Below are 14,187 nucleotides of genomic sequence, written 5' to 3'. Positions count from 1 at the left end.
CTCAAACATTCTGAGCACATGCTCACTGGTTGAGCTATTCTCCTCCATCTTGTAGGCAAAAATACTTGTCAGAGGTCTCATACCTCTCGACTCGGGCATGAGTCTGCAATACCAATTTCAACTCTTGGAACATCTCATATGCTCCATGGCGTTTCAAAACATTTTTGAAGTCCCGGTTCTAAGCCGTAAAGCATGGTGCACTAAACTATCAAGTAGTCATCATACGGAGCTTGTCAAACGTTCATAACGTCTACATTTGCTCCTGCAATAGTTCTGTCACCTAGCGGTGCATCAAGGACATAATTCTTCTGTGCAGCAATGAGGATAACCCTTAGATCACGGACCTAGTCCACATCATTGCTACTATCAACTTTCAACTTAGTTTTCTCTAGGAACATGTCATAAATAAAACGGGGAAGCTATACGCGAGCAATTGATCTACAACATATATATGCAAATACTATTAGGACTAAGTTCATGATAAATTTAAGTTCAATTAATCATATTACTTAAGAACTCCCACTTAGATAGACATCCCTCTAGTCATCTAAATGATCACGTGATCTATATCAACTAAACCATGTCCGATCATCACGTGAGATGGAGTAGCTTTCAATGGTGAACATCACTATGTTGATCATATCTACTATATGATTCACATTCGACCTTTCGGCCTCAGTGTTCCGAGGCCATATCTGCATATGCTAGGCCCGTCAAGTTTAACCCGAGTATTATGCATGTGCAAAACTGGCTTGCACCCGTTGTATGTGAACATAGAGCTTATCACACCCCGATCATCACTCAGTGTCTTAGCACGAAGAACTGTCACAACGGTGCATACTCAGGGAGAACACTTATACCTTGAAATTTTAGTAAGGGATCATCTCATAATGCTACCGTCGTACTAAGCAAAATAAGATGCATAAAAGACAAACATCACATGCAATCAAAAAATGTGACATGATAAGGCATCTTGTGCCTTTGATCTCTATCTCCAAAGTACCGTCATGATCTCCATCGTCACCGGCATGACACCATGATCTCCATCATCTTGATCTCTATCAACGTGTCGTCACATGGTCGTCTCGACAACTATTGCTTTTTCAACTATTGCTATCGCATAGCGATAAAGTAAAGCAATTATATGGCGCTTGCATCTTATGCAATAAAGAGACAACCATAAGGCTCCTGCCAGTTGCCGATAATTGTTACAAAACATGATCATCTCATACAACAAATTATATCTCATCACGTCTTGACCATATCACATCACAACATGCCATGCAAAAACAAGTTAGACGTCCTCTACTTTGTTGTTGCAATTTTTACGTGGCTGCTACGGGCTTCTAGCAAGAACCGTTCTTACCTACGCATCAAAACCACAACGATTTTTCGTCAAGTGTGTTGTTTTAACCTTCAACAAGGACTGGGCGTAGTCAAACTCGATTCAACTAAAGTTGGAGAAATAGACACCCGCTAGCCACCTGTGCGCGAAGCACGTCGGTAGAACCAGTCTCATGAACGTGGTCATGTAATGTCGGTCCGGGCCACTTCATCCAACAATACCGCTGAATCAAAGTAAGACGTTGCTGGTAAGCAGTATGACTATTATCACGCACAACTCATTGTGTTCTACTCGTGCATATAACATCTACGCATAGACCTGGCTCGGATGCCACTGTTGGGGAACGTAGTATTTCAAAAAAAATTGCCTACGATCACGCAAGATCTATCTAGGAGAAGCATAGCAACGAGCGGGAAGAGTGTGTCCACGTACCCTCGTAGATCAAAGCGGAAGCGTTTAGTAACGCGGTTGATGTAGTCGAACGTCTTCGTGATCCAACCGATCCAAGTACCGAACGCATGGCACCTCCGCGATCTGCACACGTTCAGCTCGGTGACGTCCCTCGAACTCTTGATCTAGTTGAGGCCGAGGGAGAGTTTCATCAGCACGACGGCGTGGTGACGGTGATGATGAAGTTACCGGCGCAGGGCTTCGCCTAAGCACTACGACGATTTGACCGAGGTGTGTTTCTGTGGAGGGGGGCACCGCACACGGCTAAAAGATCAACTTGTGTGTTCTAGGGTGCCCCTCCCCACGTATATAAAGGAGGGAGAGGGAGAGGCAGCCGACCCTAGGGAGGCGCGCCAAGGTGTGGAGTCCTACTAGGACTCCCTAGTCCTAGTAGGATTCCACCTCCCACACGGAGTAGGAAAGGGGGAGGGAAGAAGGACAAGGAAAGGGGGGCCGGCCCCCTTCTCCTAGTCCTAATCGACCTCCTGCCCAAGGGGGCGCACCAGCCCCTTGTGGGCTGGTGTGCTTCCCTCTTATGGCCCATAAGGCCCATAACTTCTCCCGGGGGGGTCCGGTAACCTCCCGGTACTCTGGAAAAATGCCTGAATCACTCGGAACCATTCCGATGTCCAAATGCAACCTTCCAATATATGAATCTTTACCTCTCGACCATTTAGAGACTCCTCGTCATGTTCGTGATCTCATTCGGGACTCTGAACAAACTTCTATTCATCAAAACACAAAACTCATAATACAAATCATCATCGAACGTTAAGCGTGCGGACCCTACGGGTTCGAGAACTATGTAGACATGACCAAGACACATCTCCGGTCAATAACCAATAGCGGAACCTGGATGCTCATATTGGCTCCTACATGTTCTACGAAGATCTTTATCGGTCAAACTGCATAACAACATACGTTGTTCCCTTTGTCATCGGTATGTTACTTGCCCAAGATTCGATCGTCGGTATCATCATACCTAGTTCAATCTCGTTACCGGCAAGTCACTTTACTCGTTCCGTAATGCATCATCCCGTAACAAACTCATTAGTCACATTCCTTGCAAGGCTTATAGTGATGATCATTACCGAGAGGGGCCAGAGATACCTCTCCAAAACACGGAATGACAAATCCTAATCTCGATCTATGCCAACTCAAAAAACACCATGGAAGACACCTGTAGAGCATCTTTATAATCACCCAATTATGTTGTGACATTTGATAGCACACAAGGTGTTCCTCCGGTATCCGGGAGTTGCATAATCTCATAGTCAGAGGAAAATGTATAAGTCATGATGAAAGCAATAGCAATAAAACTAATCGATCATAATGCTAAGCTAACGGATGGGTCTTGTCCATCACATCATTCTCTAATGATGTGATCCCGTTCATCAAATGACAACACATTTCTATGGTCAGGAAACTTAACCATCTTTGATAAACGAGCTAGTCAAGTAGAGGCATACTACGGACACCCTGTTTTGTCTATGTATTCACACATGTACTAAGTTTCCGGTTAATACAATTCTAGCCTGAATAATAAACATTTATCATGATATAAGGAAATATAAATAACAACTTTATTATTGCCTCTAGGGCATATTTCCTTCAAAGGGTCTATCTTTTACTTCATGTATTTACTTTTATGAAAGAGTCAAAGTGTTTTCCTCTATTCCTTTTTATTTTTCTCTTTGGCAAGCATCATGTGGTGAGGAAAGATCTAGGCACATATATCCAGTTGGATATGAGTGAGTATGAGTTATTATTGTTGACATCACCCTTGAGGTGAATGAGTTAGGAGGCGAAATTATAAGCCCCTATCTTTCTATGTGTCCGGTTGAAACTTTTTGCTCATGTGTACGCGGTGAGTGTTAGCAATCATAGAAGACTAAATGATGGTTGAGTATGTGGACTTGCCAAAAGGCTCCGATACGAGACCCTTCCTGAAAAGATGATGAATTATAGTTGCGAAGTTGACTGACAACACTTCATTGGTTTTCAATAGAGTTTATGATTTCTACTTCAATGTTGTGATGAATTGTTACTTGTTCATGAGAAGTTATATGATAAAGTTTTATGTTAAATTTTGTTGTTGTTATAATAATAAGAATTATGCTACTATGTCTGTATTTTGTTTTTATCGACACCTCTCTTTCTCTCTCTCCCTCTCTCTCTCTCTCTCTAAGCATGTGGACATGTTTTTCGATATCGATTTTTCGCTCGAGGACAAGCGAGTTGTAAGCTTGGCGGAGTTTAATACGTCCATTTTGCATCATGTTTTCCTACTGTTATTTACAATGTTTTTATGCGTAATAATGCTTTATGGAGTGATTCAAATGCCTTTTATCTCATAATATGCAAGGTTTACACAAAGAGGGAGAATACCGGTAGCTGGAATTCTGGACCTGAAAAAGCTATGTCAAGACACCTATTCTGCACAACTCCAAATGAGCTGAAAATTTACGGAGAATTATTTTGGAATGTATGAAAAATACTGGAGCAAATAACTACCGGAGGGGGGCCACCTCGTGACAACAAGACATCAGGGCGCGCCCTAGTGGGTTGTGGCCAGCCCAGCCCACCTCCGGTGCCCATCTTCTGGTATATAGGTCACTTTGACGTAGAAAAAATAAAGAGACGACTTTAGGGACGGAGCACCGCCGTCTTGAGGTGGAACTTGGGCAGGAGCACTTTTGCCCTCCGGCGGAGCGATTCCATCGGGGAACTTCCCTCCTGGAGGGGGAAATCGAAGCCATCGTCATCACCAACAACCCTCTCATCTTTGGGAGGCCAATCTCCATCAACATCTTCACCAGCACCATCTCCTCTCAAACCCTAGTTCACCTCTTGTGTTCAATCTTTGTACCGGAACCTCAGATTGGTTACTGTGGGTAACTAGTAGTGTTGATTACATCATGTAGTTGATTACTACTAGCAAATATGCCCGTGCGTTGCAACGGGAGAAAGAATATCCTGGCACGACAACACCCTTCTAGTAAAAGAATACATCATGCAAGGCTCGAGGATAGGGCTACAGAAATAGGGTAGGCATAAATGAAAATTTTGAACATATATGAGAATGAGTTAAGTACTTTTAAAAGGCCATTCAGAAAATAATAAATTTGAAGATCCAATTTCCTAAGAATGTTGTTGTCATTTTTAGTCTAAAGTTGCTTCTAAGCTACCTGTTCTAACTCCTAAACAAATTTACACGAAAAATTGACATTGGAATGACATACCAATGACCGTGGCAAGGTGATGCCGAAATTGCCAACATCTGGTTCACGTCCACAGGTGGCACGGATCATGTGACACAACCAATAACAACAATAGGAAAAGGAACAATGTCTAGGAGATTGGAGACATCTAGATGAACATATGGGTACTAAAAAACATCACCGAGCGCGATGTAGGATTGTACTAGTCGATGTAGATTAAATGACAAAAATTTCCTTCAAGATGCACTCTTCGAGATTTTCTTCATTTGAATAGATTTTCCTTGCCGATGCAATCCTGGTGGCGTGTGGATTCGGCCGAGGGAGCTCTGATGTGTTGCTGATAATAACAGCGGCTAGATGCTCCGAGATGACGACGGTGGCATCATGTTCCTGTGGCGGCTGAGAGCAATGGCTATATGCCTGAGAAAGAAGTATAGGAGGAGTACGGGGAAAGGCGTGGTTACCGTTGTATTGTATTTTAGGTGGAGGGTAGGGAGGCCTATTCGTGTTCATGTATTACATGACAAAAGATTGTAGCCCCATAATGTTTACCGATGGAACTTTGCAACGTACCAGCAAGCATCCAGCAAATGATCGATTAATCAGACGTAGAGGCCCTAGTGCAACACTGCACTCGGACAACCGTTGAGCCGCTTGGGCGAGTCTTCGCCAATGGTCACGTCCGTTCCTATTCGGTGCGTAGGTCGATGTCTAGCAACCTAGCTGTAACACCCTGAGAATCATGCTACAGTAACTCCCTGTGATTAAGCTAATCATGTTGCTAAACAGGGCTTGATCACATTTGAATCACATTCCTTTTCAAACTCCTAGTTCAAACTTCAATTAAATTTAAAAGTGGAAAATAAAGGTTTTCAAAAATTTAAACAAAAATGTTCGGGCCATGCCAGAAATTGCACTGATAATTATTGTGGAGAAAACACATTTTTATAAAATGCCTAAATACTTTTAAATGAAATAAAACAGAAAAGAAAATAAACAAATAATAAGAAAACAGAAAACAGAACAGACAAAAAAAAGAAGGAGAAGGCCCCCCCCCCACTGCGCCCCTGGCCCAACTGGGCCGACTCCCGGCCCAGCCCACCTCTCCCCCTCGCCCCCTTCCCTGTTCCCCCGACCGGGGTCGGAACAGGGGTCGTCCCCGCCGCACCCCCTCACCGGCGACGGGGAGGATAAGGGCGCCAGCACCCCCCGCCTCCTCGGGCCTCTCTCCCACTCACCCCCGCTCACCTCTCGGCCTCTGTGCCTCCCCCGTCAGATCCACCTCCCTCTCCCCTTCGATCCCCACTGCCCGAGCGTGCTCGCCGCCGTTCATCGTCGTTCCCGCGGCCACCGTGCCCCGATTGCCCCGACGACGTGCCCGAACGGCTCCCCGCCGTCGACTACGTCGACTACGCCATCGGGAACGAGCCGAGCGCCTCTACTCCGACCGGAACGAGCTCGTCTTCAACCTTCGGATCGCCGGCGTTCGTCGCCGATTCCGGCTACCCCGCGCCCTCCCCGAACTCACTGCCACTCCCTACGGCTCCGCTGTGAGCTCCCGCTTCTCCTCCCCCTCTCCGTTAGCTCGCCCACATTCCGTAGCCGCTGTTTCCATCACCGCCCGAAGCCCACTCCGCAACGGAGCTCGTCACCGTCGTCCTCGTCGATGTCGTGCTCACCCGAGTTCGCCATCGTGCTCTAGGCCTCGCAAGGACCCCGTAGAGCCTCCCCAGTAGTCCTGCCGTGCCCTCTAGCCGCAGTTCGCGCGAGGGCCGAAGTCCGGCGTCCGCCTCGCCGCTCGCCGTCGACGTTCCCGACCACCGCAGCCTCTGCCACCACCCCAGATCGCCTCGCCGTCGTCTTCTCGTTCGAACGAGTCCAGCCGCGCCCGATTTGAGCCACCGTAGCGCAAATCCGACGGCCTCCCGCGCGTGCCGCCGTGCGTTTTGGTCGCCGGCGTTGCTCCGACCGCCGTGCTGACCTGGCGCCAACGTGGCCCTATGGGGGGCCACCCCAGTGAGGCTGCCAGGGGGCCCCGGCGCCCCAGTTGACCACGTTGACTCTGGTCAACGCAGTTACTGTGCACTGACAGGTGGGCCCCGTCTGTTAATTAGACTAATTAAACATTTTTATAAATAAAATTAATTTGTTAGACTAATCACTCACTGACATATGGGGCCCACCCCTTTAATTAGACTGTTAGTTTAGTTTAAATTAATATTAGACTAATAGAGGCTGACATGTGGGTCCCACTGGACCCACCTGTCTGGTTTGACTGGTCAGCCGACCTGTTGACCTGCTGACGTCAGCATTGCCTCATGCTGACGTCATAATTCATTTTTGCTTAATTTAAATAATTCCAGAAATTCAAATAAACTTTGAAAATTCATATCTTTTAAACCGTAACTCGGATGAAAATGTTTTCTATATGAAAGTTGCTCAGAACGACGAGACGAATCCAAACACGCAGTCCGTTCGTCCACCACAACCCCCTAACCTATCGAACTAGCAACTTTCCCCCTCTGGTCCGTCTGTCCGAAAACGCGAAACATCGGGAATACCTCCCGGATGTTCCCCCCTTCACCGGTACCACCTACTGTCGCGTTAGGACACACCTAGCACCGCTCATTGTCATGTCACGCATTGCCATGCTTATGTTTGCATTGTATTTACTGTTTCTTCCCCCTCTTCTCTCCGGTAGACTACGAGACCGACAATGCTGCTGCCCAGTTCGACTACGGAGTCGACGACCCCTCCTACTTGCCAGAGCAACCAGGCAAGCCCCCCCCCCCTTGATCACCAGATATCGCCTATATTTCTCTATACTGCTTGCATTAGAGTAGTGTAGCATGTTACTGCTTTCCGATATCCTATTCTGATGCATAGCCTATCCTTGCTACTATTGTTGTTACCTTTACCTGCAATCCTACATGCTTAGTCTAGGATGCTAGTTTTCCATCAGTGGCCCTACATTCTTGTCCGTCTGCTGTGCTATACTATCGGGCCGTGATCACCTGGGCGGTGATCACGGGTATATACTTATATACTATATACATGACACATGTGATGATTTAAGTCGGGTCGGCTCGTAGGAGTACCCGCGAGTGGATCTTTGTGGCGGAGCGACAGGGCAGGTTGAGACCGCCTAGGTGAGAGGTGGGCCTGGCCCTGGTCGGCGTTCGCGGTTACTTAACACGCCTAACGAGATCTTGGTATTTGATCTGAGTCTGGCCATTTGGTCTATACGCACTAACCATCTACGTGGGAGTAGTTATGGGTATCCCGACGTCGTGGTATCAACCGAAGCTCTTTTGACGTCAGCGACTGAGTGGCGCGCGCCGCATTGGACCGTAAGCTCGCGCTTGTATTAAGGGGGCTAGGTCTGCTTCCGGCCGCGTACGCAACGTGCAGGTGTGCATAGGGCGATGGGCCCAGACCCCTGCGCACATAGGTTTAGACCGGCGTGCTGACCTCTCTGTTGAGCCTAGGTGGGGCTGCGACGTGTTGATCTTACGAGGCCGGGCATGACCCAGAAAAGTGTGTCCGGCCAATTGGGATCGAGCGTGTTGGGTTATGTGGTGCACCCCTGCAGGGAAGTTTATCTATTCGAATAGCCGTGTCCCTCGGTAAAAGGACGGCCCGGAGTTGTACCTTGAGCTTATGACAACTAGAACTGGATACTGAATAAAATACACCCTTCCAAGTGCCAGATACAACCCGGTGATCGCTCTCTAACAGGGCGACGAGGAGGGGATCGCCGGGTAGGATTATGCTATGCGATGCTACTTGGAGGACTTCAATCTACTCTCTTCTACATGCTGCAAGATGGAGATGTCCAGAAGCGTAGTCTTCGACAGGACTAGCTATCCCCCTCTTATTCTGGCATTCTGCAGTTCAGTCCACTGATATGCCCCTTTACACATATACCCATGCATATGTAGTGTAGCTCCTTGCTTGCGAGTACTTTGGATGAGTACTCACGGTTGCTTCTCTCCCTCTTTTCCCCCTTTTCTTTTCTATCTGGTTGTCACAACCAGATGCTGGAGTCCAGGAGCCAGACGCCACCGCCGACGACGACACCTACGACACTGGAGGTGCCTACTACTACGTGCAGCCCGCTGACGACGACCAGGAATAGTTAGGAGGTCCCAGGCAGGAGGCCTTGCCTTTTCGATCGTTGCTACTTTTGTGCTAGCCTTCTTAAGGCAAACTTGTTTAACTTATGTCTGTCCTCAGATATTGTTGCTTCCGCTGACTCGTCTGTGATCGAGCACTTGTATTCGAGCCCTCGAGGCCCCTGGCTTGTATTATGATGCTTGTATGACTTATTTATGTTTTAGAGTTGTGTTGTGATATCTTCCCGTGAGTCCCTAATCTTGATCGTACACATTTGCGTGCATGATTAGTGTACGGTCAAATCGGGGGCGTCACACTAGCTAGTGTGTGCCCTCTTGCGCGCCTGTCAACAGTATAGGCCGACCCAGTCTAGTTTCTTCACACCCCGTTTGGGAAGGTTCTAGAATGCTTCCATGAACTGGTTTTCTTCTTATTTTTCTTGTTATTTCTTCTGATATTCCATTCTTTCTATATTTTTTGTTTTACCCTTTCCCCCTTTTTTATTTTCACATTTTGCTCCATTTACGTCTTTTTCAACTTCATTATTTATTTATTTTTAGTTTTTTCTTTTAAATTTTTGCGAACATCATTTTCCAATTCAAGAAAAAATTTCAGATCCTGAACATTATTTTAAAAATCCTGAACATATTTTGAATTCATGAATATTTTTTATGAAACCATGAACATTTTCAAATTCGCGAACATTTTTCCAATTATTGCGAACATTGTTTTTGAAACTTCTGAACATTGTTATGAATCGCCAAAAAAAATAGTCAATGAAGATTTTTCGAATGGATGCAATTTTTATAAAACATGTGAAAATATTATTTAAATCGGCGAACATTCTTAGAGTAGCTGAACAATTTTTGAAACGATTTTTTTTTTAAATTCATGAATATCTTTGTTTGATGATTTTTCTGAAATGCATGAACCTTTTTTAATTCACAATCATTATTGCGAAGACAATATCAATATGTCAACAATTGTGTCGTAGATAAGTTGGTTGTTGTGGTGAGTCTTATACCAGTAGACCAAGGTTCGAGTTCTTGCCACAGCATAATTTTTTTTGTCGGCCTTGAACGGACTAAACGTACGAAAAACAATAGTTGGACGAAAAAAGTGGAGAAACAATCGGTCCTTTAATATTAGGTAGAGATATGGTTTATTTGGTGGAAGATTATATGTTCAGATCCATTATGCTATTTAATACCCCTCTGATCTTGAGCATGATTATCATTTGTGAGTAGTTGCTTTTGTTCTTGAGGTCACGGGAGAAGTCGTGTTGCAAGTAATCATGTGAACTTGATATGTGTTCGATATTTTGATGAATGGTGTCATGTGAACGTCGACTACATGGCACTTCACCATCTTTGGGCCTAAGGGAATGCATTGTGGAGTAGTTATTAGATGATGAGTTGCTAGAGTGATAGAAGCTTAAACCCTAGTTTATGCGCTACTTCGTAAGGGACCGATTTGGATCCAAATGTTTAATGCTATGGTTAGATTTTATCTTAATAATTTTCTCTAGTTGCGGATGCTTGCGAGGGGGTCAATCATAAGTGGGAGGTTTGCTCAAGTAAGAACAGCTCCCAATCACCGGTCCACCCACATATCAAATTATCAAAGTAGCGAACGCAAAATCAAACCAACATGATAAAAGTGACTAGATGAAATTCCCATGTGCCCTCAAGAACGCTTTGCTTATTATAAGAGACCGTTTTGGCCTGTCATTTGCCACAAAAGGATTGGGCTACCTTGCTGCACTTTATTTACTGTTATCGTTTCTTCCTTGTTACAAATTATCTTGCTATCAAACTACCTGTTACCGACTATTTTAGTGCTTGCAGAAATTACCTTACTGAAAACCACTTGTCATTTTCTTTTGCTCCTCATTGGGTTCGACACTCTTACTTATCGAAAGGACTATGATTGATCCCCTATACTTGTGGGTCGTTAGGGTGTGGGTAACATCTTTCCCATCACCGGTATGTCGACCAAGGGGACAGGTATAACATACAAATGACAGATGTTCGAACCACCCGTTAGTGGTTGATTCCTCTAAAAATGCATCATGTTTTCTCGGATTTTTCCCTTGCACACATTTGGCATATGCGTGTTCTTGTTCTCCTTTGGTCATATTATTTCCAAAATCATAGAAACATTGGTTGTTAAATATGATTGCAAGTTTTTAGGTAATTTATGGAAACCAACACCACAATAGCATGAAGGTAGTGAAGTTTAAGAATTTTATTTCAAAGATGGAGTTAAGGACCTATCCAAACTCCTAACCAGGCACTAGTTCAATTGCACTTGACCATATTACCCAATCTCACCTTCATCGCTTCAACCACAACCAAATTTGTGAAGGAAGGTAAATCATTCGACGAACACAACCACCACAAAACTTGGAGAGAAGAGAGATGAGATCTAGAGGGAGTTGCTTCACTTAGATCTATCCTGGGTCCCTCAATATATGTGGATCCACCATCCAATAATCATAGAACTACACCATGATAGAGGGAGAAAGAGAGATCCACATTTGTGAGATAGAGGTTTGAGTTCTGCATTCCATCAATACTAGGGAAAACCTTATACACAGAACTTTAGCAGTAGCACATGTTAAAAAAGCACGCTAGTGCTAAGTAGCAGTAGCGCGTTGGCGTAAACCGCGCTACAGATACGATTGTAGCAGTAGCGCGCCTGAAGATAAAAGCGCTACTACTAAAATTCCCACTGCTAAGCCGATAGGCTACACATAGTAGTAGCGATCTACTGCGAACAGCACTACTGCTAGTTGGTTTGTAGCAGCGCGTTTACGAAGAAAGGCGCTACTGCTAAAGGAAATAAAATTAAATGGAAAGCAAATAGAAAAGTAAATGAAAATGAAAGAAATAGAAAAAGGAGAAAGGAAAAGAATAAAATGTAAATAAAAATAAATGAAAAAGGGGGGAAAAGAGAAAGGAATAGCAGTAGCGCATATAAGGAAACGCGTTATAGCTATTTTAGTAGTAGCGCACTTCCTGGAATGCGCTACTGCTACTTTTGATTTAACCACGCGGTTTGTTCCTCCCCGGCCACTTCCCCCAAATCCAAACTCCTCCTGCCGTCAGCCCATCGGCCGCTGCGCGCTCTCCCGTCGCTCTCCGCACACCCTCGACGCCGCCCCCGACCCCGGATTCGACGCCGCCCCCGACCCCGACCTCGACGTCGCCCTCCGACGCGCGCCCGAGCCCCGACCCCGACCTCGATGCCGCCTGCCCCTCCCTCGCCGCAGGCACCCGAGGTGAGCACGCCTGCTCCTCCCCCTCCCCTACCTCTGCCTAGGGTTCTTCAAATTTTAGTTGCATCAAATTAGTTAGGGTTCATCTATGGGTGGAAACGAATCAGATGCGGATGTTATCGGATACGGATGCGGCTCGGATGTTTTCTTAGATGATGAATAAACACTATTGTAATGCATAATAAAACGAGTAAAATTTGACCACTTATTTCACTTTTAAGTTGGATAATTGGAATATTCGCTACCACTTTCCACCCCTAGGTTCATCAAATTAGATGGTAATTAGGGCAGTAGTTCCTAGGTACTAATTAGTTAGTAAGAACTAGGTACTAATTAGGTACTAGTTTGTTTTTATTTATAATAAGTTTATTTTTAGTAAGAACTAGTTGAATTAATAGAACTAGTTGAACATGTCACATTTGTAGTTATTTTTTTTAGTTAAAGCAATTATTTCCGCATCGACGCCGACGATGCCTATCCCGCATCCTCGTCGTCGTTGACTCGGCGGAGGACACCTGCTTGACTAGATGGGCCATGTCCGAGACTGGGCTCCGCCGGGCTGGTACTGGGAGGCGCTACCTACCGGGGGCGCAGCTTGGTGAGGAGTCAGCCCATCGTTGACCCGAACCTTCTTTGGTGGCGTTCGTGTGGGCCAGTGACGGTCCAGAGACTCGAGGACCCCGCGGAGGTGGTACGTCACCGTGTCAGGGAGGAGGACGCGCACGTCCGTCGCTACTTGTTTGCGTTGGAGCACAGGTTCTCCAATACCTGGCAGGTTCTCCAGGGATCTCACTGGAGCTATGATCTTGTGATGGTTCCTTCTCTTTGGGTGTACACCGCACGCGCCAATACCCGTCGTGCGCTAGGGTTTTAGTTGTATTAGTGATGTTATATGTATGATACTATTCGGGATGTATTAGTGATAATATTCGACGATGTACGGACGCATGAGATGATTTACTTTTGCTTATTGAATGCTCACTAATTTGAATACTTATTTATTTTACGATTTGATTTTGCTAATGCTCATGTCAATATGAGTCCTATAAGATATTTTGAAATGTATATCTTGTGTTGCTCAAATAGGATATGTGCTTGCCCAAGTGGCCGGTCATGTTTGCAGGTTATACCTCCGAGTGGCCTATGTTTTGCCGGACTGTTGATTCATTTCCGTTCCGGCAAATTTCAGGCGCTCGATATGTCCTATTTTAGCAAAGGTCATGCTGGATTTTTCCATGAATTTTTGCATGACTTGTGCCAGAATATGTAGGAAATATCGAGTGCCCCGGATTTGTGTGTTGAGTATCCTGATAGTTGCCTTTGATCGATTTTCAATTAATGTTTCAACTATGAACATAGGAAATGTTTGACGACGAAAAAGGATTTCGGTATTTGCAAATATTGCGAAGACGGGCGCGGCCTGTGCGACAGAATCTTCCTAGATGATGATAGGCGCTTCAGCATCAAGCTGCACGAGAACTTCGAAGTGGATACAATAAGTCACAACAACAAGTCTTTTTTCGTAATTAAGCATGACATCTGCTTCATTTGCTTCAACTTATAATTTAAATCTTTTACTATTCTACTAGCGTATCCCCTGCCATGCAAGAGTTTTTGTCTTGGATAAGATAGGTTTCAGTCCTATGAAAACTACTATGGAGGTAAATAGAGTTTACTTGAAGACCGAGCATGGTTATACTTTCCACGCAAAATTATACAACGCAGACACCTACACCTATTTTGAATGCAAAACTTGGCAAGCACTATGCAAGGCT

This window comes from Triticum aestivum, chromosome 2D, assembly GCF_018294505.1.
Source record: "Triticum aestivum cultivar Chinese Spring chromosome 2D, IWGSC CS RefSeq v2.1, whole genome shotgun sequence".
Taxonomy (NCBI): domain Eukaryota; kingdom Viridiplantae; phylum Streptophyta; class Magnoliopsida; order Poales; family Poaceae; genus Triticum; species Triticum aestivum.
Note: the sequence above shows the minus strand (reverse complement) of the source record.